Source organism: Tamandua tetradactyla, chromosome 4, assembly GCF_023851605.1.
Source record: "Tamandua tetradactyla isolate mTamTet1 chromosome 4, mTamTet1.pri, whole genome shotgun sequence".
NCBI lineage: Eukaryota > Metazoa > Chordata > Mammalia > Pilosa > Myrmecophagidae > Tamandua > Tamandua tetradactyla.
The window spans coordinates 128,309,109-128,336,377 of NC_135330.1; the positions used below are offsets into that span (position 1 = coordinate 128,309,109).

The 27,269-nt window shown below is 36.1% G+C and overlaps 1 long non-coding RNA gene across 1 annotated transcript in view; it reads right to left on the minus strand.

Moving 5' to 3' along the window:
- Positions 1-11,855: 11,855 nt before the first annotated feature.
- LOC143679346 (uncharacterized) overlaps positions 11,856-27,269 on the minus strand; it is a 40,455-nt gene continuing 25,041 nt past the window's right edge. Inside the window, exon 3 of the long non-coding RNA XR_013173671.1 lies at positions 11,856-12,169. This is a non-coding gene — a long non-coding RNA (uncharacterized LOC143679346). The remainder of the gene's footprint in view (positions 12,170-27,269) is intronic.

Sequence of the window (27,269 nt, forward strand, 5' to 3'; positions counted from 1 at the left end):
TGGAAAGTCTGAAAAAACAAATCACAGAACTTATGGGATTGAAAGACACAGTAGAAGAGATGAAAAAAACAATGGAAAACTACAATGGTAGATTTAAAGAGACAGAGGATAGAATTAGTGAACTGGAGGATGGAACATCTGAAATCCAAAAAGAAACAAAAACTGTAGGGAAAAGAATGGAAAAATTTGAGCAGGGGCTCAGGGAATTGAATGATAATATGAAGCACACAAATATATGTGTTGTGGGTGTCCCAGAAGGAGAAGAGAAGGGAAGGGAAAAGGAGGAGAAAAACTAATGGAAGAAATTATCACTGAAAATTTCCCAACTCTTATGAAAGACCTAAAATTACAGATCCAAGAAGTACAGCGCACCCCAAAGAGAACAGACCCAAATAGGCGTTCTCCAAGACACTTACTAGTTAGAATGTCAGAGGTCAAAGAGAAAGAGAGGATCTTGAAAGCAGGAAGAGAAAAACAATCCATCACATACAAGGGAAACTCAATAAGACTATGTGTAGACTTCTCAGCATAAACCATGGAAGCTAGAAGACAGTGGGATGATATATTTAAATTACTAAAAGAGACAAACTGCCAACCAAGACTTCTATATCCACCAAAAATTGTCCTTCAAAAATGAGGGAGAAATTAAAACATTTTCAGACAAAAAGTCACTGAGAGAATTTGTGACCAACAGACCGGCTCTGCAAGAAATACTAAAGGGAGCATTAGAGTCAGATAGGAAAAGACAGAAGAGAGAGATATGGAGAAGAGTGTAGAAAGAAAGAAAATAAGATATGATATATATAATACAAAAGGCAAAATGGTAGAGGAAAGTATTACCCAAACAGTAATAACATTAAATGTTAATGGACTGAACTATCCAATCAAAAGACATAGACTGGCAGAATGGATTAAAAAACAGGATCCTTCTATATGCTGTCTACAGGAAACACATCTTAGACCCAAAGATAAACATAGGTTGAAAGTGAAAGGTTGGGAAAAGATATTTCATGCAAATAACAACCAGAAAAGAGCAGGAGTGGCTATACTAATATCCAACAAATTAGACTTCAAATGTAAAACAGTTAAAAGAGACAAGGATACTATCTACTAAGAAAAGGAACAATTAAACAAGAAGACATAACAATCATAAGTGTTTACGCACTGAATCAGAATGCCCCAAAATACATGAGGAATACACTGCAATCACTGAAAAGGGAAATAGACACATCTACCATAATAGTTGGAGACTTCAACTCCCCACTCTCATCAATGGACAGAACATCTAGACAGAGGATCAATAAAGAAACAGAGAATTTGAATATTACAATAAATGAGCTAGACTTAACAGACATTTATAGGACATTACACCCCACAACAGCAGGATACACCTTTTTCTCAAGTGCTCATGGATCATTCTCAAAGATAGTCCATATGCTGGGTCACAAAGCAAGTCTCAACAAATTTAAAAAGATTGAAATCATACATAACACTTTCTCGGATCATAAAGGAATGAAGTTGGAAATCAATAATAGGCAGAGTGCCAGAAAATTCACAAATACGTGGAGGCTCAACAACACACTCTTAAACAACGAGTGGGTCAAAGAAGAAATTGCAAGAGAAATTAGTAAAAATCTCAAGGCGAATGAAAATGAAAACACAACCTATCAAAACCTATGGGACACAGCAAAGGCAGTGCTAAGAGGGAAACTTATTGCCCTAAATGCCTATATCAGAAAAGAAGAAAAGGCAAAAGTTCAGGAATTAACTGTCCACTTGGAAGAACTGGAGAAAGAACAGCAAACTAACCCCAAAGCAAGCAAAAGGAAAGAAATAACAAAGATTAGAGCAGAAATAAATGAAATTGAGAACATGGAGACAAAAGAGAAAATCAATAAGACCAAAAGTTGTTTCTTTGAGAAAATCAACAAGATTGATGGGCCCTTAGCAAGAATGACAAAAAGAAGAAGAGAGAGGATGCAAATAAATAGGATCAGAAATGGAAGAGGAGACATAACCACTGACATCACAGAAATAAAGGAGGTAATAACAGGATACTATGAACAACTTTACGCTAATAAATACAACAATGTAGATGAAATGGACAAGTTCCTAGGAACAATCAACTTTGACTCAAGAAGAAATAGATGACCTCAACAAACCAATCACAAGTAAAGAAATTGAATCAGTCATTCAAAAGCTTCCCAAAAAGAAAAGTCCAGGATCAGATGGCTTCACATGTGAATTCTATCAAACATTCCAGAAAGAATTAGTACCAACTCTCCTCAAACTCTTCAAAAAAATTGAAGTGGAGGGAAAGCTACCTAATTCATTCTATGAAGCCAACATCACTCTCATACCAAAACCAGGCAAAGATATTACAAAAAAAGAAAACTACAGACCAATCTCTCTAATGAATATAGGTGCAAAAATCCTCAACAAAATTCTAGCAAATCGAATCCAGCAACACATTAAAAGAATTATACATCATGACCAAGTAGGATTCATCCCAGGTATGCAAGGATGGTTCAACATAAGAAAATCAATTAATGTAATACACCATATCAACAAATCAAAGCAGAAAAATCACATGATCATCTCAATTGATGCAGAGAAGGCATTTGACAAGATTCAACATCCTTTCCTGTTGAAAACACTTCAAAGGATAGGAATACAAGGGAACTTCCTTAAAATGATAGAGGGAATATATGAAAAACCCACAGCTAATATCATCCTCAATGGGGAAAAATTGAAAACTTTCCCCCTAAGATCAGGAACAAGACAAGGATTTCCATTATCACCACTATTATTCAACATCGTGTTGGAGGTTCTGGCCAGAGCAATTAGACAAGAAAAAGGAATACAAGGCATCAAAATTGGAAAGGAAGAAGTAAAACTATCACTGTTTGCAGACGATATGATACTATACATCGAAAACCCGGAAAAATCCACAACAAAACTACTAGAGCTAATAAATGTGTACAGCAAAGTAGCAGGTTCCAAGATCAACATTCAAAAATCTGTAGCATTTCTATACACTAGCAATGAACAAGCTGAGGGGGAAATCAAGAAACAAATTCCATTCACAATTGCAACTAAAAGAGTAAAGCACTTAGGAATAAATTTAACTAAAGAGACAAAAGACCTATACAAAAAAACTACAAAAAACTGTTAAAAGAAATCACAGAAGACCTAAATAGATGGAAGGGCATACCGTGTTCATTGATTGGAAGACTAAATATAGTTAAGATGTCAATCCTACCTAAATTGATTTACAGATTCAATGCAATACCAATCAAAATCCCAACAACTTATTTTTCAGAAATAGAAAAACCAATAAGCAAATTTATCTGGAAGGGCAGTGTGCCCCGAATTGCTAAAAATATCTTGAGGAAAAAAAACGAAGCTGGAGGTCTCGCACTGCCGGACTTGAAGGCATATTATGAAGCCACAGTGGTTAAAACAGCATGGTACTGGCATAAAGATAGATATATCGACCAATGGAATTGAATAGAGTGCTCAGATATAGACCCTCTCATCTATGGACATTTGATCTTTGATAAGGCAGTCAAGCCAACTCACCTGGGACAGAACAGTCTCTTCAACAAATGGTGCATAGAGAACTGGATATCCATATGCAAAAGAATGAAAGAGGACCCGTATCTCACACCCTATACAAAAGTTAACTCAAAATGGATCAAAGATCTAAACATTAGGTCTAAGACCATAAAAGATTTAGAGGAAAATGTAGGGAGATATCTTATGAAACTTACAATTGGAGGCGGTTTTATGGACCTTAAACCTAAAGCAAGAGCACTGAAGAAATAAATAAATAAATGGGAGCTTCTCAAAATTAAACACTTTTGTGGATCAAAGAACTTCATCAAGAAAGTAGAAAGACAGCCTACACAATGGGAGACAATATTTGGAAACGGCACATCAGGTAAAGGTCTAGTATCCAGAATTTATAAAGAGATTGTCCAACTCAACAACAAAAAGACAGCCAACCCAATTACAAAATGGGAAAAAGACTTGAACAGACACCTCTCAGAAGAGGAAATACAAATGGCCAAAAGGCCCATGAAGAGGTGCTCAGTGTCCCTGGCCATTAGAGAAATGCAAATAAAAACCACAATGAGATATCATCTCACACCCACCAGAATGGCCATTATCAACAAAACAGAAAATGACAAGTGCTGGAGAGGATGCGGAGAGAGGCACACTTATCCACTGTTGGTGGGAATGTCAAATGGTGCAACCACTGTGGAAGGCATTTGGCGGTTCCTCAAAAAACTGAATATAGAATTGCCATATGACCCAGCAATACCATTGCTAGGTATCTACTGAAAGGACTTAAGGGCAAAGACACAAATGGACATTTGCACACCAATGTTTATAGCAGCATTATTTACAATTGCAAAGGGATGGAAACAGCCAAAATGTGCATCAACAGACGAGTGGCTAAACAAACTGTGGTATATACATATGATGGAATATTATGCAGCTTTAAGACAGAATAAACTTATGAAGCATGTAATAACATGGATGGACCTAGAGAACATTATGCTGAGTGAGACTAGCCAAAAACTAAAGGACAAATACTGTATGGTCCTACTGATGTGAACCGACATTAGAGAATGAACTTGGAATATGTCATTGGTAACAGAGACCATCAGGAGTTAGAAATAGGGTAAGATAATGGTTAATTGGAGCTGAAGGGATACAGCCTGTGCAACAGGATTAGATACAAAAACTCAAAAATGGACAGCATAATACTACCTAATTGCAATGTAATTATGTTAAAACACTGAATGAAGCTGCATCTGAGCTATAGTTTTTTTTGTTTGTTTGTTTGTTTTTTTATATATATTTTTTGTATTTTTTTATTTTTATTTTTTTCTCTATGTTATAATTTTATTTCTTTTTCTGTTGTCTTGCTATTTCTTTTTCTAAATCGATGCAAATGTACTAAGAAATGATGATCATACATCTATGTGATGATATTAAGAAGTACTGATTGCATATGTACAATGGAATGATTTCTAAATGTTGTGTTAGTTAACTTTTTTTAATTAATAAAAAAAATTTAAAAAAACATATTAAAATTGACTCCAGAATAGACTCTGGAGTAAATAAAATTGACTTATGTTGAGACATACAGCTGTGATTCCACATTCCTACCATTTTAAACTAGGAGTCCATGCATTGTGACTTTCCGTAAGTCACAAAGGGAAGATGATAACTCAGGGTCAGCGATTCTCTCACACTTACCATCTTGCAATGATCAAGCACACAGTCAATTTTCAGGCTTCTATTGTAGATCCCATTTTCCCACAATTCTTCTCTTTGTATCAAACTGACTGGGAAACTAAATTTATTATATCAACTCATTTCTTTCAATAGTTTCCTATCAAAGGTTTCAGTTTTGTAATTCCTCCCTCCCTGATTTATTTATTTAAATTTTTAAAAAAGTACACGTGTGCCTCTTATTGCAGCTAAAATTCTCCCTGGAAAGATTCTCTTATTTTCATACTCTAATAAGTTGTAGGTGATATTTTGTATGGCAGAATGTGTTGTGCTATTTAAATTATATATAAGTTTCACTGTAAATAAGCGTAGATATGGGCTAATATATCTGACCCACTGGATAAAACTGCAACCAAAAAGAGGTAGAATTATGCTGAGATCATTGAATCAATTCAAAAGTAAAATAAATCAATATTATAATTATTATTTATCATTAATTTAAAGTATTCTTCCTTACCCAAATCACAATATTTTTTTTTCTCAAATGGAACTGCAGATGGGTGATATATAGGTATAAAACTCCACAGTTCTAAAATGTTATTATTTCCATTGAGCAACCCTAAAAGCTAAGGCTGTAATAGGGGAGAAAATAATAACAAATTGTATTGTTTTTACTTAATAAACTGCTTCAATTTGCAAACACTTGCCCATTGACCTGAAATTGTTAAACTAATGAGAAAAGCATCTTGTTTTTTTTTCTTTCTTTTATAAATCTATGGAATTATTAATAATAATAATAATAACAGCTTTCCCCAGATAAATTCATTTTTACAGAATGGCTTCATATCTATTTCTTTTGCTCATGATTACGAAAGTAGTTAGGGAAAAAAGATAGATATATTATTCATGCCTTTTTTTTTTTTTTTTTTTGCATAGGCAGGCAGTGGAAGTCGAACCCGGGTCTCCAGCATGGCAGGTGAGAACTCTGCCACTGAGCCATCATTGCACTGCCCTATTCATGCACTTGTAATTCTCTGAAATTTAAAGTTTAAGAAAAATGACCACAAATATTCCCTGATTCATTGAAGAAGTTGTTGTATAATTCTTTTTCTTTGGAAAACTTTGACATTCTACCAGAGAAGAGAATTCCTTTCACTTCTCCCAAATCCTAATCTTGTTATACATGCTTTTAATTCAAGTTTCCTTAGAAAAGATTATGCAAGCTACAGGGAGTTCCTTCCGAAAGACTTGCTCATATGCTCAATTAGTGTAGAAAAGTTCTATCATCTTTCCAGTTTATAATCTAATGGGGCTTTTGTAAGGCTGCTTTGTTTTCATAAATGCAAAACCAGGTTAAAATACCATTTAAAATCACATTTGTTAATGGCCAGTCACTATTGTTACTTACAGTTAAATGATGTTTGACAGTCATGACTGGATTTAGTTATTTCGCGCTAACATTATCATTTGACAATGCTTGAATGAATGTCCCATTCCATGCTTTTGAATTCAGTTAAAATTTTTATAATTCAAATGCAGTCATTGTACTTTGAAAATTTCAGTTATAAACAGAACCACGATCCCACTTTAAATACCAAAAAGAGATGAATCCTTTACACGCCTGTTCAAAAGATTTCATTGTAACATGAACAAAAAAAATCAAAAGAACCGAGGATATGCTTTATCATTGGGCAATTTGTTGTTGTTTTTACTGCTGTTTCATTTCTGTTGTGTGCCTATGAGGTCAGCCTTAATTAAGTAAACTGGAAAAATTGAACTTCACTCTGAGCACCTCAGGGCAAAAAAGGTCATTTATCTTTCCATCTTTGGGGCAATCTGGATGTCTAATTAAATAAACAACAATGTTAGAAAAATAGCCTTCGTGAATTGGTATTTTTATGATATAAACAACAAAAAGGATTTGTTGCTTTAAGTATATTTAAATAAAATACATATAATGTATATAACTTCTTTTTCTTGGGGAGAAAAAAGGATAGAGAAGAGGCTACAAAATATCATAGTACACATCCATGGGATGAGACAAGAGGTTTAAATTCTGGAAATAATAAATCTGGAGTTTGCGCCTGTTCCACTTTGTGGAAGTTGGGTGGTAACTGACAGTAAAGGGAGAATGTTTTGATTTTTTTGTGTGGTTGGTGGTACTGGGCGGGTGAAGATAATAATGGAGGCTATTTGGATTTGTAGTTATAGCTTTGAATTGTATCTATATATTTTTATTTACTTTACTTTTTTTAAGCCCACATTGCTCTTTCTCTGTGTCTAGAATCGTTATCCATTATGATCCCATTGAACCATTTTAAAAGTGAGGAAAGAACACCAGCAGAAATAATCTAAGGGGTAAGTGGCAAAACAAGGGGTTGCAGCAAAGCATTCTGACTGCAGACCTCTTTTAAGACATTGCATTGTAGAAGCCTTTGGAAAGACTTTGATACATACACTAATCAGAAATATCAACAGCCCAATGCAAAAAGAAGTAGCGGGCATTGCAATCTTGCTATTGAAATAATCTCTTTTAAATGAAGTTGGCATTGTGATTGTTCCTGACATGTTTCTGAGTATATGTGGTAAAATATTATAAAATGTTATAAAAACTAACTCTCATAATCTCTCAAATCCTATTTTATTAGTGATCATATTGCTAATGTTATTTCTCACACATCCTTCTGAGTTATGTGTTGTGTTAATCTATTATGTAGAAATAAATTGCATTGTCTCTACTAGCTATTTCAAGTGCTCATTTACAAGATAATGATATATCCACACAGTTAAAAGTCTGTGGAGAGTATCTAGTTACTTTGGTCCTGCTTTAAGGTGTCCACCAGCTTTTCCTTTTTTGCCTATGCTTTATGATTTCTGAAAATAGACTTGGAGCAGCAGACACATTCAGGCATGCAGCCAACAGCGAACGAATTTGAGGGATTTGTATATAAGTATATAACTTTATTCTGCACATATTAATACTCAGGCATCCATTCTTAGCAAAAGGATATGAATATTCGTGGGATATTCAGGTTTATAAAATATTTCAGCTATGTAAAATATTCAGCTAACTGTTAGAGCAGGAATATAAAACCTTTTTCTAAATGCTCAACAAACCCTTAAAGAAATAAGAAATGCTGGTTTGTAATGTCCTTAAGGTCAGAGGGACTGCTTCCCCTCTGTGACTCCCTTCTTTAAAATAATAACTGGTATATTCCAAAATAAGAATTTCGGCTAAATGCATAAACATATTTAGAAAACTGAGAACTATAGAATTCTCCCTAGATGTCTTTCAAATTTGGATTGAGGCTAGGTCCAAGATAAAAGCAAGATAAGGTTTCAGAAACTCCCCATTTTCATTCAGAAGCTTAATATCATCCCTGGTTTAAAGTGTACTATAGAAATCCAAGAATCCTTTAGTGCAGTTTGAAAGACGTCCACAGGTTTCTATTTTATGACCTTTGCAAGAAACCTTGCCTCCAAAGTCTGTTCTCTAAAAGTGACATGACAAAGAAAAGTAAGCCCTGGCAGAATGTGATCAATTTCTGTACGCCTGAGTGTTCAAGTCCCTGTCTTTTGCTGTCATTCTGAAGTGAGTGGGGGTGCATCCTATCTCAGTTCCAGTAAAATAGTCATACATTTGAAACTTTGAAAACCTTTTCAGGGTACCAGAACAATCATTATATAGATGGTTGCTAAGTTAGCTTGTATTAATTGGAGTTTGTTTAAAAAGCTTAAAATTCCATTGGGCTTTACCTATTCTTATAAGAGTTAATGGACCAGAACTTCTGTTTACATTTTGAGAATATCTGGTTATTCTTATTTCCTTTCCCCACATATTTGTTCAGTCTAGTCAACATCTAAAAGTATAATTTATTTCTGACATATAAGAAATTTGCCAAATGCAACCATTCGATCTCTCATATATTTTTATTGCCACTCTTTCTGCTGCCACTCTTTCTGTACGTATAAATATATGTATGCAACTATATTCTTTATTTCCCCAATTTCTTTAAATCTATCCAAATTGCTGTTCATATTAATGCAAAAAATATGCTTAATTCTCTTAAATTTTGAGTTACTGAAGTCAATAAATGAATTTCTGATCCTTTTCACATACTATTTGGAATTCATTTTCTCTCATTCCTCAACTTCCATTTTAAACTTCTTTAATATCTTATTTTCTTGATTATGCAAGTACCAACTTGAATCATGCCTATTCTATGTACGTCAAACAAACTTATTCCCTGTTTTCAAATACTTCCTCAAATACTGAAAATAAATTTCATTTGATGAATATTTCTTCCATCCAAATAAGCATAGAACAAATAAATATATCTCAAGAGAGGTTTCCCACTCTGAAAATGTCCTTTTGTTTTATTTTCTCTAACAAAGTACACCTTTGTTCAGTGAAAAGCCACCACTCTAGTTTGTTACTTCATGAATCTTTTTGTAATCATTATGATCCATTTACCATAGAGCAACAATCCCTCATTTGGCACCTTTGCCAATTCATTGAAAATATCATGAGTTACTGCTCTCCATGTAGGTGGAAGAGCCTATGATTTTAATTAGAATAAATCAACCAGAATTGTACTATAAAATTTGAATCTGTAAAAATGAGTCTGATGTATTCCTGACACACAAAGGATCTTTCTTTTTCCTTAAAGCCTGAAATTCCTCAGAGATATGGCTGATCATATAATCCCATTCAGTGGCCTAAATGGATGATGTAATTAGTATGTCAGATACAACAAGAAACCGTAGAATAATATGGACCTCCAAATATATCTTATCTTAAATACATCCATCCTGACAATATATTTTATAGAATCTGTATTCTCAAATTATGGAGCTGTTTACTTTTAGGAAATTAGATCTAAGTTTAAACAATGTCTTCCAATAAACCAGATAGGCTACTTGGAGCACCAAGAAAGATATTTAATCTTGTTTTCTTACTGCTAAAAAATACACATTAGAGGACTGCTTTAAAGATTGAATGAGATAATGTGTGCAATATTCCTGGGTAGATCATTTCCCATGTCCCTAACCAACAGTTCACACAGCCTGTGCTTGTGCATCCTTGCGCCTATTGCACTGATTTCTTCAACTCACCTACCCACGCCCACACAGTTCTTAATTCAATTTAGCCATTATTTTACAGCATTTCAAGAGTAGCATCAGCATTGCAATCAGTGTTTTCTCTCATAAGCTTGACATCTGGTATCTCAGGGATGCCATTCAGGCACAACTACCCACTGAGCCATAATTCCCCTCACCTGAATTACGACTCTTCATGGTTTTGAGAAGTGTGCTCTCAGCTCTGTTACCTTTGTGGGAACACTAATAATCTAATGTTCTCCATCTTTTCTAGATGCTAAAACTTGTCTTCCTCATTTCAAGTCTGGTTCACCATAGTCCCTTGTATACATCTGGCACACCAGCCAGTGTGAGGGTTGACTATGCCTGCTTGAATACCAAAATTCAGGCTTTTCATCACCAGTCCAGGGAGCATTCACATAGAGGAAATAACTCCACTTTGAGAGGTCACAGACATACCTAGTGGCCATCTCCCAACCCTCACCTATTCCCCTCCAGCTTTCTTTGCACGTAGATGTTTCAACATGCTTCTATTCCACAATTCTGAAGAGGCATTAGGTGACCTTATGACAGCATCATAACCGAAAACCAGTGACAAGCAGTCCCAACTGTTTTCCCAGCACAGGAATTCTGCACAAAGGTCGTTTTGTGATTTTTGCTCAGTGGCAGGGCCCCTGCCCCTGGGGCATAAATCCCTCCTTTTGGGCAGTACAGGTGTCTCTCTTCGTCACCCAGTGGGCCCTGCAAAGCCACCATCCACCAACCCTGATGCCAGCATTTGGCATCCCTGGGAGATTGGCTGTTATGGGATGATATTCTGCCTTGCCTGTGTGCTGCTAGATCATAAAGCAGTCACTCGCTGAAAGTTCGCCTTGTGCCTGACCCTGTGTTCACATGATGAAGTGGAGAGCAACAGGCTTCACACACCTAAGACTCTGAGCATTCTCACTCTTTCCTTTGGACTATGCTTAGAGTTCTCACATGCCGCTGGGCAGGTTTCAGTCATTTGTAACAATGCCGTCTATTGGTAGAATGAGCACAGTTTAAAGCATAGGTGTATTAGCCATTATAAGTATTATAAATGGAAGAAGAGAATAGTGAATTCCTTGGAGTTGCTGAATATAATATGAGTAATATGAGTAAAGATCATATCAAGTATAGTGAAGAAAAAAGTACAATGCACTGAGGAAAATCAGTAATAACAAGTAATAATCAGGATTCTGAAAAATACAAAAATAAAACAATAATAACCTAAAAAATAATAGTTTCAAAGTATTCCATTCACTGTCAGCATCTTATATAATTTCAGAATAAAATGATTTATTGACAGTACCCTGGATGATTTTCAGTAGGAACAGATAATCAAGGTCAGATTAATGCCAATTAATAATAAAATATGTGTAATAATTATATGTGTGCCAACTTATATGACATTTGGTTAATAATTAAACATAGGATTTTCACTGGAATCAAACTTAAATTTGCTTATTTAAAATATAACCCAAGAAATCTCTTCTATTTATGTTACACTTAATTCTTATGACATTTTAAGATTTCCCTGAAATCTGTTTTTAAGTCATAAATAAAACATAGTTTCAATGGGAATAGCCTTAATTTTGCTGCCCCAATATTCTACTATTGCACACACACACACACACAGGCACACACTCACACAATCGAATAACAATTGGTTTTAATGTTCACCCTTTTTGAATCATCCATATTCATTGTTTTGTTTTTAATTTATTCTGTGAAAAAAAACACTTTCTCAGGTATATTACTGCATATGTTTCATATATGTTGAGCATTATTCTTCCATTACCTAGACGAGCAAACACAAAAAAACTGGATTTCAAAAGGTGAGAAATGTTAATAAATGCAATACTTGAAAAGATTTTTCCTTATATAATATTTGCACATAAGTAGAAAGCTATTTCTTCCATTATTCACTACATTATGTCAAATAAACTAGAAGAAGTAATAAAACACTCTTCTAAGTCTATATTTAATGAATAAATTGAAATAGATTATTATACTTTATCAGCATAATCCTACAGTCACTGCTTTATGCATTTGTAATTACATTTTATTTTTTGTTATTTGTTCAAATGAGTGATATTAAACTTCTAGAATACTAATAATGCTATTGTCATAATGAGTGATCTCAACAATTCAAACAGAACTTAGAGTAAATAATAGGGTCTAAACAGAAAGGAGCAAGTTATTAAATTTTGTCTTTAAGATAACTCTGACAACAACTTTTCAATGGCAAAGATTCAGGAAATAGAAATAAAATCCCATCAATTTTAATGCAACTTACGTTTAGACGTAATAGTGATAAGTGTATGGGAAATGATTAATCATGTTAAATAAAAGTCAATGCGTTGACATTGAAAATCATTTTAAAATTTTACTTTTCTGTAATATTGTTTAGGTTTTATCTAGTTCCAATCTGGACAATTATGAGTGGCCAATTAAGATATGTGTTGATTCAGTGTTGCATATTAATAACCCAAATGCCATCAGAGTTTAAAGTAGGCTGGCTTAATTGAAACTTCTCCATCATATTTTGTAATGACCTCAATTATCCCTAAATTATCTCAAACTCATGGATTAAGGTAGAGGTCAAATTAGATTCTCCAAATGCTCTTTTTTTTTGGTCAAAATTATTATGTTGACAAATATGTATCTAAAGTATTGGGATATGGTAATTATTAGAACTGAAAAGGTAGAAGACTATTGCAGGTGCCTGAGAAATGGACCTGAGCATGTGGCCCAGGTATCTTCCCATAAGCTTGAGGGTTTTTTTGCATTCTATGACTTAAAGTGAGAAATTCAAGTAACTGTCACATTAAAATCATAAGCCATCATAATTTTATACTAATATAAATTAATGTTTAAAGTTAAAATTATATAAAGAACCTAAAAACTCAAAATATTGCCCAGAAATCTAGGAATCTAATTTATGATCCAAGAGGATATACTGTTAATATCTTTTCATTTCAAGCATCACCTGGCACACTACCATTTATCAAATTAAATAACCTTGCTACCTTCAATGATAAGGATCTATCTGTTAACTGCCACAGGTACTTCTCATAAAATATTTTTAAAAGTACAGATTCTAATTTATAATAAACAGAGTCTTTCTATTATTTTTAATATCTGAAGATATTTTTGATCTCTATCGCCGACAACCAGTTGGCCACTATCCTTTTATAAAGTACTGAGGACCACATTAAGAGAATTCTAGTTCTCAAAAGTTGAGAAATTTAAAGGGGACACATCCCTTCACTTCTGTAATATATAAACAATAGTGAGGTAGAAGAGACAAACATATTAAATCGAAAAAAAAGATAACATACATAGAAATAGAACATTTATCATCACTCCAGTAGTTGTATGTGTTCAACTTCAGGTTTTACATTAGTATTTTCATTTCTTTTGGGTGATTATCTAGTAGTGAGATTGTTGGGTATTATGGTGTTTATATGCTTAACTTTAATAAATTATGAAAATGTTTTCCATCGTACCATTTTCAATTCCCACCCATAAAGAATTATCAGAGTTAGAATTCCATTTATTCCACATTCTTGCCAGCAAGAATGGTATCATCCATTTTTTTGTGTCATTTGAAAGTTGTGTAGTAGCTTTAACTTGTATTTGCTTAATGACTTTTATTGAGCTTTTCTTCCTCTACTTATCTTCCATCTGTTCACCTCCTATTTGCTGAAATATCTGTTTAAAATGTTTCCCTATTTTAGTTGTTTTTATCTGATTAATTATTATATATCTGCATATAATATAAATACATATATTCTACATATTCTTTTATCAGATATATTTGCTTTAGAAATATTTTTTCAGTTCATTTTCTATGTGACTTTCAAAAAAAGTTTTTAATTTTGATGAAGTTTAAATTGTCAAACTTTTTTTGCTTTTATGCTTTTTGATGGTGCTTTTGGTCTCATTTATTAAAAGCCTTTGTCAAAATAAAACTCACTAATATTATCATCTTAGATTTCTTCCAGGAATCCTACAGTTAATTTTTTTATGGACATCCAATTTTTCTAGCACCATTTATTGAAACGCTATCTTTTCTTTGTTGCATTTCCTTGAAACCTTTCAGAAATGGTCATGTATATATATGAGGTTCTGTTTCTGGGCTCCACGCTCTGTTCTCTTTTATCTTTGTGTCTCTACTTTGAGCATTCCCACTTTCTCTTGAGAACTTTATCTTTAGCATAAGTCTGGAAAACAGGTTCTGAGACTCCGCCACCCTCATTTTTCTTTTTGAAGTTGCTTTGGCTGTTCTTGCTTCACACCTTTTCATATGCTTTTCAGAATCACCTTTCCATATACACTTCAGAATCCGAATGAGAAATTGTTCATATCTGCAGAGAACTGTACTGGGATTTTCTTATTCAATTGGAAATTCATTTAGTCTATAGACCAAATTGAAGAAAATTGAGATCTTGACGATATTATATCCTATAATCCACGGAAACAGGATGTCTACCCATTTATTAATTTGATTTCTTTCAAACCGTTTTGCTGATTTCAATATTCAGATCCTGCATATTTTAGATTTTATTTAGATTTTCAATACTATAATGAATGATTCCTTCATTTCTATTATATGGAAATGCAAATGATATTGATGTATTTGTTTTGTATCCTATAACATTAATGCGCTCATGTCTTAATCTGGAAGACTGATTTCTTTTTCTTCTCCTACTGCGTTGGCTAGGACATGTGACACTGAATAGTGTTAGAGGGCAACCTTGATTTGTCCTGATTTTAAAAAGGAAAAACATAAATTTTTTATTCTTTTATCATTAAGCATAATGTTAGTAGTAGAGATTTTGTAGATGCCTGTTATCTGGAAGGAAGTTCCCTCCTATGCTTAGATTCTTTCAGAAATGGATGTTAAATTTTCTAAAATGTTTTTTCTACAATTCTTGAGGGTTTGTTGTTGTTGTTGTAATTGTTTTGTTTGTGTCTTTAGTTCATTGACAGGGTGATTTATATCTCTTAAATGTTTCAATTAACAAGTAATATTCAATTAAATAATATATATTTAGGAATTTTAGGCCTGAGTCTCTAAGTGACATTTATTTATAGCTTTCTTTTCTCTGAATATCTGTATCCGGTTTTGGAATCAGGGGATTACTAGTCTCCTAAAATAAGTTGAGAAGTATGCGCTGCTCCTCTCTGTTCTGGATGAGTTTGTGTAAGGTTGATATTATTTCTTCCTTAAATGTTTGGTAGAACTCACCAGTTAAGCAATCTAGGCCTGCAGTTTTATTTATTGATAGTATTTTTACTGTGAATACAGCACAATTTAATAAGTCGAAGACTGTGCCAGTTATATATTGCTTCCTGAATAGTTTGCCAGGTGTGTCTTTCAAGAACTTTATTAATTCCATATTTGTATGAATTTATGGACAGCAAATTATTTCTAATATTTCCTTATTATCCTTTTAATATGGATAGGAGCACTATACAGTTTCCAATTTTTCATCCTGGTATTGGTGATTAATGTCTCTTCCAATTTTCATGGTCATTATGACCGAATTTTTACATTTAATCAATTGAAAAGAATAAAATTCACTTTCATAGTCATCTATATTATTTTTCTATTTTAAATGTCATTTATTTTGGCTCTTATTTTTATTATGCCCTTTTACTTTTTTTCTTGCTTAATTTCCTTATTTTTCTAGTTTTTAAGGGGAAAGATTAAATGAATTATTTCAGGACTTTTTTGCTAGGAAAAAAATTAATGCTTTAATTCCCCTTCTAATTATTGTTTTATATACATCCCACAGATTTTGATAAATTGAGTTTCATTTTAATTCTGTTCAAATTTCCCTCAGGGCTTCTTCTTTGAGCCATGAATTATCTAGAAGTGTGTTCTTTAGTTTTCAGATATTTGGGGATTTTCAAGATATCTTTCTATTAATGATTACTAATTTACTTCTATTAAGGAGAGAGAGCATAATTGGTATAATTTCATTTTTTAAAAAATTCACTTATATTTGTTTAAGTTTAGGTTTAGCTTGGTGAAATTTCCTTGATGTTGTGATAAAGAACATGTGTTCTCTTTTTGGCTGGTATCAAGGCTATGACGGGGTGTGTTACCTGTTCTTCTATGCTCTTACTGACTTGTTCTAATTGCTCTACTAAGAGCATGTGTTGAAGTTCCTAAGTATAATTGTGCAATTTTCTAAATCTCCTTTCAGTTCTACCTCTTTTTACTTAACATGCTAAAGCTCTGCTCTTTGGTGTATTTACATTTAGACCTGCTGTTTCTTTTTGTGAATTGACCCTTTTATTATTAAACTATTATTCTTTGTCCTAGGAAACATTGCTTGTTTTGAAACTGATTTTGCTTAACATTAATATTTTCGCTCCAGTTTTTTAAAAAATACTTCAATCTTATATATTTCCCATCATTTTATTTTTTACTTATCTGTCTCTATTTTTAAAATTGCCTTCTAATGGAGAGTACATCTTTTGGTCTTCACATTGTACCCGACTTGACATATCTTTGTTTTACTTGCTGTCTTTACACAGTTTTATTAAATGTAATTATATTTGTGATTGTATTATAATCACCTGTTTTGCTAACCATCTTGTAATTGATAATTATAGTATTTTCTCTTTTTCTTCCTATATTTGCATTAAGTAATGTTTCTGTGATACCATTTTATCACCACTTTTGATTTCCTGTCTGTGTATCCTTTAAAAATTGGATACACTTGGTTGTTTGTTTCCTTATTAGCTAGTTTTGTTTTTCTCCTTCAAATTTTCTTTTTGTATTTGTTTTGGATAATCTCTACTGACCTGGCTTCAAATTTACCATTTTTTTTTTTCTCACCTGTGTTGACTCTACCCATGATCTTATCAGAGGCATTTTATCTAATCTTTAATATACCTCTTATTTCTAGCATTTTAGTTATAAATAAATAGTTCAGCACTATTTCTAATTCTGTTGATTATATTTTCTCTTGAGAAGTTTTTTGATGTTATTGTTGCACTTTGCTTTTCTGTGTCTAATTATATTTACTGATGGACAAGTATAGTGTGTAGACAGTAGATGCACAGATAAATCATCTCATGCCTGCAAATGGGCACTCCTATTATGTCATTAGTGTGAGGGGTTGAAGTTGATCTGGGTTTTGGTTTTGTTGTTGTTATAGTTACTTTTAGGGTACTGTGGGCTTCATGTTTCTCAGGTAATATTTTGTGCTATGGAGGACTTAGATTGTGAGGGAATTTTTGTATGGTCTTGCACTAATAGCTTTTAGCCTACTTTCTGTAAATGCACCTCAGAGAGGGTCTTTCTCCATGCACTTGACCCTCTCCCAGTGGCCGCTGATGTTGTTTTTTGCCAAGTGCTTTCTAATCTCACAGTGTTGGTGGTGGGGTTGGGGTTCTCAGTCATCCTGCCTTGTCTTGAATCTTAAGCAGGCCCTATGCTCCTGGGTCATGGCATTGGAGCTTTCTCTGTAAACCTGCCCCTTAACTAACAAAAAGAGATCCCAAATTGTCAAGGCCTGGAACATTTTCCTGCCCTATTTAGGGGTTTGGTAATTAGGTGCTGGTGTCAATTTGGCCAAGTGGTGATGGTTAGTTGTCTGGTCAAGCAAGCACTGGCCTGACCATTCCTGCAAGAATATTTTGTGGCTAGTCAGTAAACCAGAAGGCTAATCATCAGTCCGTTGATTGAATCTGCGGTCAATTACATTTATGATCAACTAAAGCATGTCTCCCACCAAGGAGATAATCCAATTAGTTGAAGACTTTTAAGGAAGAAGAGAGACTGTTTCACTGCTTCTTCAGCCAATGAGCCCCTCCTATGGAAACCAACCAGACTCTTCATTGGAACTGCCAGCTTCATGGATTTCCCTGTGGATTTTGGACTCTTCCCTTTCCACAGTTGTGTGAGACACCTTTATAAATCTTATATTTACAGATCTCTCCTGTTGGTTCTCTTTCTTTGGAGGATCCATACAAATATAGCTTGGTACTGGTAGTTGTTCTTGAAAAACAGAATCTTAAAAATGGATTTTTACTATTGACTTTCTACTCTGATTAGACACAGAGGTACTAATGTCTCTATTTCCAGTAATCAAGATGGCACTGATAGACCGTGGGGTGAGTTGGCCAGAGAGATACTCAAAGTATCATCATTAGATTCTGGTGTTTGCATGCTTTGTCGAGGCAAGGCTCTGGGTGATAATGTTTTTGACACCTTTATGGAGTTTTGTGGAATTAAGAGATATAATAATGTTGGGTGATTGTTGTTATATACATTTGATGCAGTGTTGAGGGAATTGGATGAGTTGAACACTTCAAATATGCAACTTAAGGACCATATGAATGATGTAGAAGTTTCCATGTTTGCTATCTGTTCTAGTTTGCTCACTGCCGGAATGCAATATACCAGAAACGGAATGACTTTTAAAAATGGGGTATTAATGAGTTGTTAGTTTACCATTCTAAGGCCAAGAAAATGTCCCAGTTACAAGTCTATAGAAATGTCCAATCAAAGGTATCCAGGGAAAGATACCTTGGTTCAAGAAGGCTGATGAAGTTCACTGTTTCTTTCTCATGTGAAAGGGCACATGGTGAATATAGTCAAAGTTTCTCTCTCAGCTGGAGGGGTACATGGCGAACACGGCATCATCAGCTAGCTTTCTCTCCTGGCTTCTGGTTTCATGAAGCTTCCCTGGAGGCATTTTCCTTCTTCATCTCCAAAAGTCACTGGCTCCTGGACTCTCTGCTTTGTGGTACTGCAGCACTTTCTGCTCTCTCAGAATCTCTCATTCTCCAAAATATTTCCTCTTTTATAGGACTTCAGAAACTAATCAAGACCCACCCAAAGTGGTGGAGACATGTCATCACCTAATCCAGCTTAACAACCACTCTTGATTAAGTTACATCTCCAGGGAGATGATCTAGTTACATACATTATTGAATATGGGATTATTCTGCTTCTAAGAAATGGGATTTTGATTAAAACGTGGCTTTTCTAGGGTACATACATCCTTTCAAACTGGCACACCATGAAAGAAAATCTTATTTCCTGTGGATAATCTTATTTCCTGTGGTTAGGGACTTGAGATCTCTGAAAACCAGACACAGAGCCTCATTCAAATTTGCAACATAAATTAAAATCTCAAACTTGCAGGAAATATTCTGTTAAAGTAAGGGCTTTGATTGAAAAAGAACGGGATCCTGAAACATGGGATGGTGATATATGGCTTCATAATGATGGCTCTGGAGAAATAGAATCCCTGGAATCTTCTGAGTCTTTGCTAGATAAACCTGTAATGAACTGCCCTGGGGAAAGAGCTTCCTGGCCTCCCAACCACCTAGAGTTGTCTTCCATCCAACCTCCACCTAATGAAAGTAACACTTCACTGCCTGCTAACTGTGTAACCATCTTCCCTGGAGAAACAGCCCCCAGTCCTCTGTCTGGAGTGCCAAATCTTGTTTCACTAGATGAAACTGCAATGGAATGCCCTGAGGTAATTGGCTTGAAAGACACTTCTATTTCTTTTCATGACCCATCCCTATCATCCCTCTTTTCTTCAAGATCTCTAACTAGACTAAAATCCAAACAAGCCCTGAAAGGTGAGGTACAAACTGTGAATCATGAAGAGATATGCTATACTCCAAAAGAACTTCATGTGTTTTCCAGTCTATGTAGGCAGAAACCAAGGGAATATGTGTGGGAATGGATATGAAAGGTGTGGGATAAGTTTGGAAAGAATATAAAATTGTATCAAGCTGAATTTATTGATAAGGGCTCACTAAGCAGACATTCTGCATTCAGTATTATCTGCTGAGGGATTAGAAAGGGCATTAACAGTTTGGATGGCTGGCTGAAACATGGGTCAAAAAGTGGCTGACATTATTGAAATTCTAGAACTGCCCTAGTATAATGTAGATGAGGGGATCCAGAGACTTAGAGAGATTAGAATGTTAGAGTGGATATATCACAGAAAACCTGCGCACACACACCAAGATTGTCCAGAGGACACATCTTCCATCAGAATTTTGAGAAATAAATTTGTGAGGCTAGCTCCATCATCCCTACAGAGCTCTATAGTCACCCTTCTGTATAGGTCAGATATTATTGAGGGAACAGCTGTCACTTAACTGGAGCCCTTAAAAACTATGGGAATGATCAAATCCTGAGTTGGCAGAAGCCATGGGGCAACAGTTAATAACCAAAGATAAGGTGGCATGCCCACCATAATGGACAGCAGACTCAAAGCAGCATTCAAAATATCTGACTTGCAGAGACTTATGGCATTGGCTAATATATCATAGGGGACCTAGATGTAAAATAAATAAGCAGTCTACTAAATTCTGGTTTGAGCTGTATAAACAGAAGAGTTCTAGGTCAAATGAACAGAAGTCTAATTTGAATTACAAAATAGGCAGTCCTGGCCCCTTAATCATTTCCCAGACTTGAGACAGCTTACAGAACCAAAGCCCCTTGAATGAGGGGAGGACTGAGTTCTCTAGGGGAAGGGCACTTATACAGCCCAAAATTTACACTGTTAACTTTCCTCTCAGACTTCCCCACAGATAACTATGGCCTTTTGCCAGGGTGACTGTACATTGAGAAAAACAAAATGATCACATATTTTGGGGATTATTAAACATGGGCTCAGAAGTGACACTAATTCCAGGAGACCCACAACATCACTCTGATTTACCAATCAGAGTAGGGGCTTATGGAGGTCAGGTGATTACTGGAGTTTTAGCTCATGTCCATTTCACAGTGGATCCCTGGACCCATTTTGTGCTCATTTCCTCAGTTCCAGAATGCATAATTGGAATTGACATACTCGGCAATTGGCAGAATCCCCACACTGGTTCTCTAACTCATGGGTGGGGGCTATTATGGTAGGAAAGTCCAGCTGGAAGCCACTAGAACTCCCCCTACCTAGCAAAGTAGTGATTCATATTCCTGGAGTGATTGCAGAGATTATTGCCACTCTTAAGGTCTTGAAGGATGCATTGTTGATAATTATTAACACATCCCCATTCAAATCTCTTATTTGGCCTGTATAGAAAACAAATGGGTCTTGGAGGATGACAACAGATATTGCAAACTTAACCAGGTGGTGGCTCCAATTGCAGCTGCTGTTTCTGATGTGGTACCATTGCTTGAACAAATCAACATACCACCTTGTACCTGGAATGCAGCTGTTGATCTGGCAAATGTCTTTCTCTCAATAGCTGCCAGTAATGACCACCAGAAACAACTTGCATTCAGCTTTATACTTCCACTGTCTTGCCTTAGGGGTAAATCAATTCTCCAGCCCTATGTCATAATCTTCTCCTCAGAAACTTTGATTGTTTCTTCCCCCCAGAAGACATCACACTGTCCCATTATATTGATGATATCATCTTGACTGTACACAGTGAGGTAGAAATAGGAATGGCTCTAGACTTATTGGTGAGGCATTTGCGTGACAGTGGATAGATTATAAATCCAACAAAAATGTAGGGGACTTCCACCTCAGTAAAATTTCTAGTGTCCAGTGTAGGGTATGTTGATATATCCCTTCTAAGGTGAAGGATAAGCTGCTGCATCTGTCCCCTCCTATGACCAAAAAAGAGACACAATGTCTAGTTGGCCTTCTTGGATTTTGGAGACATCATATTCCTCATTTGTGTGTGCATTTCTGGTCCATTTGCTGAGTGACCAGAACTGCTGGTTTTGAGTGGGGACTGGAACAAGAGCAGGTCTGTGACATGTCTAGGCTGCTGTGTAAGCTGCTCTTCCACTTGGGCCATATGATCTAGCAAATCCAATGATTCTGGTCAGTGGCAAATATGGATACAGCATGGTGCCTTTGGCAGGCCTCTGTAGGAGAATCACAATGCAGACTTTACGATTTGGGGGCAAAGCCTTACCATCTCTCCTTTTGAGAAACAGCTTTTGGTCTGCTACTAAGCCTTAGTAGAAACTGAACACTTATCCATGGGACACCAAGTTAATTTACCATGTAACCTGAGTTACCTATCATGAACTGGGTGTTGTCTGACCCATCAAGTCATAAAGTTGGGTGTATATAGCATCACTCCATCATAAAATGGAAAAGGTATATAAGAGATAAGGCTCAAGCAGGTCCTGAAGGCACAAGTAGGTTACATGAATAAGTGGCCCAAATGCCCATGGCCCCCACTCCTGACATATTATCTTCTCTTTCCCAGACCAGCGCTATGGCCTCTTGGGGAATTCCTTACAGTCAGTTGACTGAGGAAGGGAAAACTAGGGCTTGGTTTACAGGTGGTTTGGAACAATATGCAGGGACCACCCAAAAGTGGACAGCTGTAGCACTACAACCCCTTTCTGAAATGTCCTTAAAGGACAATGGTGAAGGGATATCATCCCAGTCAGTGGAACTTCAAGCAGTATACCTGGTTGTACGTTTTGTTTGGAAGGAGTACTGGCCAGAGTTGTGTTTGTATACTAACTTAGGGGCTGTTGCTAATGGTTTGACTAGATGGTCTGAGACTTAAGAGAAGCATGATTGGAAAATTTGTGACAATTTTCCTCTGGGGAAGATGTATGTAGATAGACCTTTCTGAATAGACAAGGAACATGGAGATATTTGTGTCTCAGGTGAATGCTCACCAGACGGTGACTTCAGCAGAGCAAAGTTTTAATAATGAAGTTGATAGGATGACCTGTCCTGTAGATACAAGTCATCCTCTTTCCTCAGCCATTCCTGCCATTGCCCAGTGGGCTCATGAACAAAGTGGGCATGGTGGTAGGGATGGAGATTATGCATAGGCTCAACAAGATGGACTTGCATTCACCAAGGCTGACCTGGCTACAGCTACTGCTAAATGTCCAATCTGCCAGCAGCAGAGACCCACACTCAGTCCCCAATATGTCACCATTCCTCAAGGTAATCATCCTGCTACATGGTGGCAAGTTGATTACATTAGACCACTTCCGTAATGGAAGGGCCAGTGATTTGTTCTAACTGGAATAAGCACATACTCCAGATATAGGTTTGCCTTCATTGCATGTAATGCTTCTGCAAAAAGTACCATCCATGGATTTACAGAATGCCTTATCCACTGTCATAGTATTTCACACAGCATTGTTTCTGATCAAGGAATCCACTTCACAGCAAATGAAGTGCTGGAATATGCACATGCTTATGAAATTCTCTTGTCTTACCATGGTCCTAATCATCCAGAACTCTCTGGGTTGATAGAACAGTGGAATGCCCTTTTGAAGACCCAATTATGGTGCCAACTAAAGGACAATACCTTGCAGGGCTGGGGCAGTGTTCTCCAGGAGGTTGTGTATGTTCTGAATCAGAATTCACTCTATGGTGCTTTTTCCCCATAGTCAGAATTCAAGGTGTCAGGAATCAAGGGGTGAAAATGGGAGTGACATGGCTCACCATCACCCCTAATGATCCACTATGAAAATTTTTGTTTCCTGTACCTGCAACCTTAAGCTCTGTTGGTCTTAGGTCCAAAAGGAGGTCTTAGTTCTGAAAGGAGGAGAGCTCCTGCAAGGAGACCCAATAATGATTCCATTGAACTGGAAGTTAAGGTGGCTGCCTGGCCAGTTTAGGCTTTTCATGCCACTGAATCAACAGGCAAGAAAGGAGATTATTATTCTGTCTGGGGTGATTAGTCCTGACTATCATGGGGAAATGGAGGTAAAGAGGAATTTTCCTGGAATGCAGGAGATCCCCTAGTATGTCTTTTAGTACTACCATGTCCTGTGATTAAGTCAATAGAAAGCTGCATCAACCCAATCCAGGCAGGACTATCAATGGCCCAGAAACTTCAGAAATGACCACAGCCAGCTGAAGTGCTTTCTGAGTGTAAAGGGAACATGCAATGGGTAGTAGAAGATAAATATGAACTATTACCACATGACCAGTTACAGAAATGAGGACTGTAATTGTATAAATATTTCCTCCATGATTTGTTATGAGATTTTTTGCACTTGTACGTAAGCAAATATCTTGTTTTCCTCTTATCATATGACATAAATTGTATGTTCATGTAATAGTATTTAATTGTAGGATGTGAAGCTTAAAAGTGAATCTTACCTAAGGACTTGCACCCTATTCTGGAGAGATGTAGTATGTTTCTGGTTGCATACAGGACAATTGAGCATTGTTAGGCAAAACATATGTCTGTTATTGCGTTCTACCTGGAAATTAAGCATATTTCAAGGTGATGTATATAGCTGCCAATTGACAAGGGGTGGAGTGTGATGGTTAGGTTCTGGTGTCACCTTTGCCAAGTGAGGATGCCCAGTTATCTTGTCAGGCAAGCACTGGCATGACCATTCCTACAAAGATATTTTGTGACTGGTTGATAAAACAGAGGACTGTTGTATTAAGCCATCAGTCAATGATGTGCATCTTTGGCCAAATACTTCTGTGATCAACTAAGACATGTCTTCCACCAAGGATATAATCCAATCAGTCAAAGACTCTTAAGGAAGAAGAGAGTTTTTCACTGCTTCTTCAGCCAGTGAGCCTCTCTTTGGAGTTCATCTAGGCACTTCATCGCAGCTGCCAGCTTCATGGCCTGTATCCCAGTTTGCTAGCTGCCAGAATGCAATACAACAGAGATGGATTGGCTTTTAATAAAAGGGGATTTATTTTGTTAGTTCATCAGAGGAAAGGTAGCTAGCTTTCATCTGAGGTTCTTTCTTATGTGGGAAGGCTCAGGGTCATCTCTGTTGGCCTTCTCTCCAACTTTCCCCGGGCTGATTTCTTTCTGCATCTCCAAAAGCCTGGACTGAGCTGTAAGTGCTGAGATGAGGTATGCTGACCTTCTTGGGCTGTGCTAAGTTGAACTCTCTCATTTGAGCACCAGCCAATTAGCTCAAACATCATTCATTGCAGCAGGCATGCCTCCTAGCCGACTGCAGATGTAAATCAGCAACAGATGAGGTTCATGTACCATTGGCTCTTGTCCACAGCAACAGAACTAGGTGCCTTCACCTGGCCAAGTTGACAACAGAATCTAACTGCCACAGCCTGCTTTGTCAATTTTGGACTCTTCCATTCCCATGGATGTGTGAGACACCTTCATAAATCTCATATTTGTAGATATCTCCTGTTGACTCTTTTTCTTTAGAGTACCCTGACTAATACAGGGGTATAGAGTATTTCACTTTTCACTGTCTCCCAGGCACTGAGACTCTTATCTGTGCTTTATTGTGACAGGCTTATTATACTTATACTAGATTTAAGGCTTTACACAGTTGTGACCATTCTTTTATCCTTGGCCTGCATGAATGATCTATGCTTTTTCTAGTCTCCTGACCTGCCCACAATCTTCCTATTGGGAGCCTGATGATGTTTTTCAAAAAGAACCAGTGAGAGTATAAAACTCCCTTTGTATATGTGGCTCCCAGAATTTCTATGCTTGTGTGCTCACTTTCACATATTTTATTTGTAATTCTGTTAAGAGTTTTAGTTGAATTATTCCCTTCCCATTTGAATGGTGGCCTCATTTTTGTCTTGGATTCTGCTCCAGGTAACCGCATGTTTGCATTTTATCTCTTCTTGAGGTGCCTACCTTTCCTTAGATTTCAGGCTAATTGTTTTCCCTGCCATGTTAGATGTCTGATGGTAAAAGAAAAATAATGATTTGTGGATCATTCAGCTTTTCCTCATCATTAGCATAGAAGTGACCCTCTTTCTAGTTTTCTACATTTTATGCAGAACTGAGAAGTCCCACATGATTTTTTTTCCATTTTTAAAAAAATATTTTTATTTTTAAATAAAATTTAAAATTGGAGTGGTCCTGATTGGGGTTTGGCAGGTTACAATAGGTAGCAAGGTCTACCTGAGGCTTGCATAAGAGCAACCTCTAGAGCAGCCTCTTGACTCTATTTGAACTCTCTCTGCCACTGCTACTCTATTAATTACACTTCTTTCCCCCCCTTTGGTCAGGATGTAATTGTGATCCCATGGAGCCAGGTCTGGATTCATCCCTGGGAGTCATCTCCCATGTCACCAGGGAGACTTTTACCCCTGGATGCCATTCCCATGTAGTGGGGAGGGCAATGATTTCACTTGCACAGTTGGGCTTAGAGAGACTAAGGCCACATCTGAGCAACAGAGGTCCTCCAGAAGAAACTCTTAGGCATGCCTATAGGTAGTCTAAGCTTCTATGCTACTTATATGAGCTTCACAAGAGTAAGCCTCATGATCGAGGGCATGGCCTATTGATTTTGGGTGTCCCTAAATTTTGACACAGTATCAGGGGATTCCCTGGTGGTAAAGTGTAATAATTCCATATTCTTTCTCCCCTCCCTCAGGGGACTTTGCCAATACTTTTTGATTATCTGCTTAATATACTCTAGGATGTTTCCAGTCATTACAATAATCTATAAAGGATTAATGGACATTTTTCTTATTCTGTGCTTCCTGTGCTTCGATTGTTCAAAATCAGCTATACAGATAGGTTGAATTAGATTATATACTACAGAAAATTTCAGTTTCAGATCAAATAAACCTTTCTTCCAATGGCCTCAAAGAGTATATGTGGTTCTAAAATATAGACACTGTCTTCCTTATCCCTATGTTCTGAATTACTTTAACCTCAACCTGTTCGGCTTCATTCTTATCTCTAAATATCAGGTTATATATATAAAACAGCCTCTCAAATTCCAGAAATAATAATCACCACTCCAGACTTAATGTGTCTGCTCTAAAAGCTCACAATGTAGGCCCCTGTTTTCTTATAAGAATTTTCTAAAGATGACCATAACCTTGTTGATTTTGTTTCTGGCTTATTTTGTCTCACCAAATGTCCTACATGGTCATTCATATTATTGCATGTCTCACAATTTTGTTACTTTTTGTACCAGCACAACCTTCATTCATAAGTATATA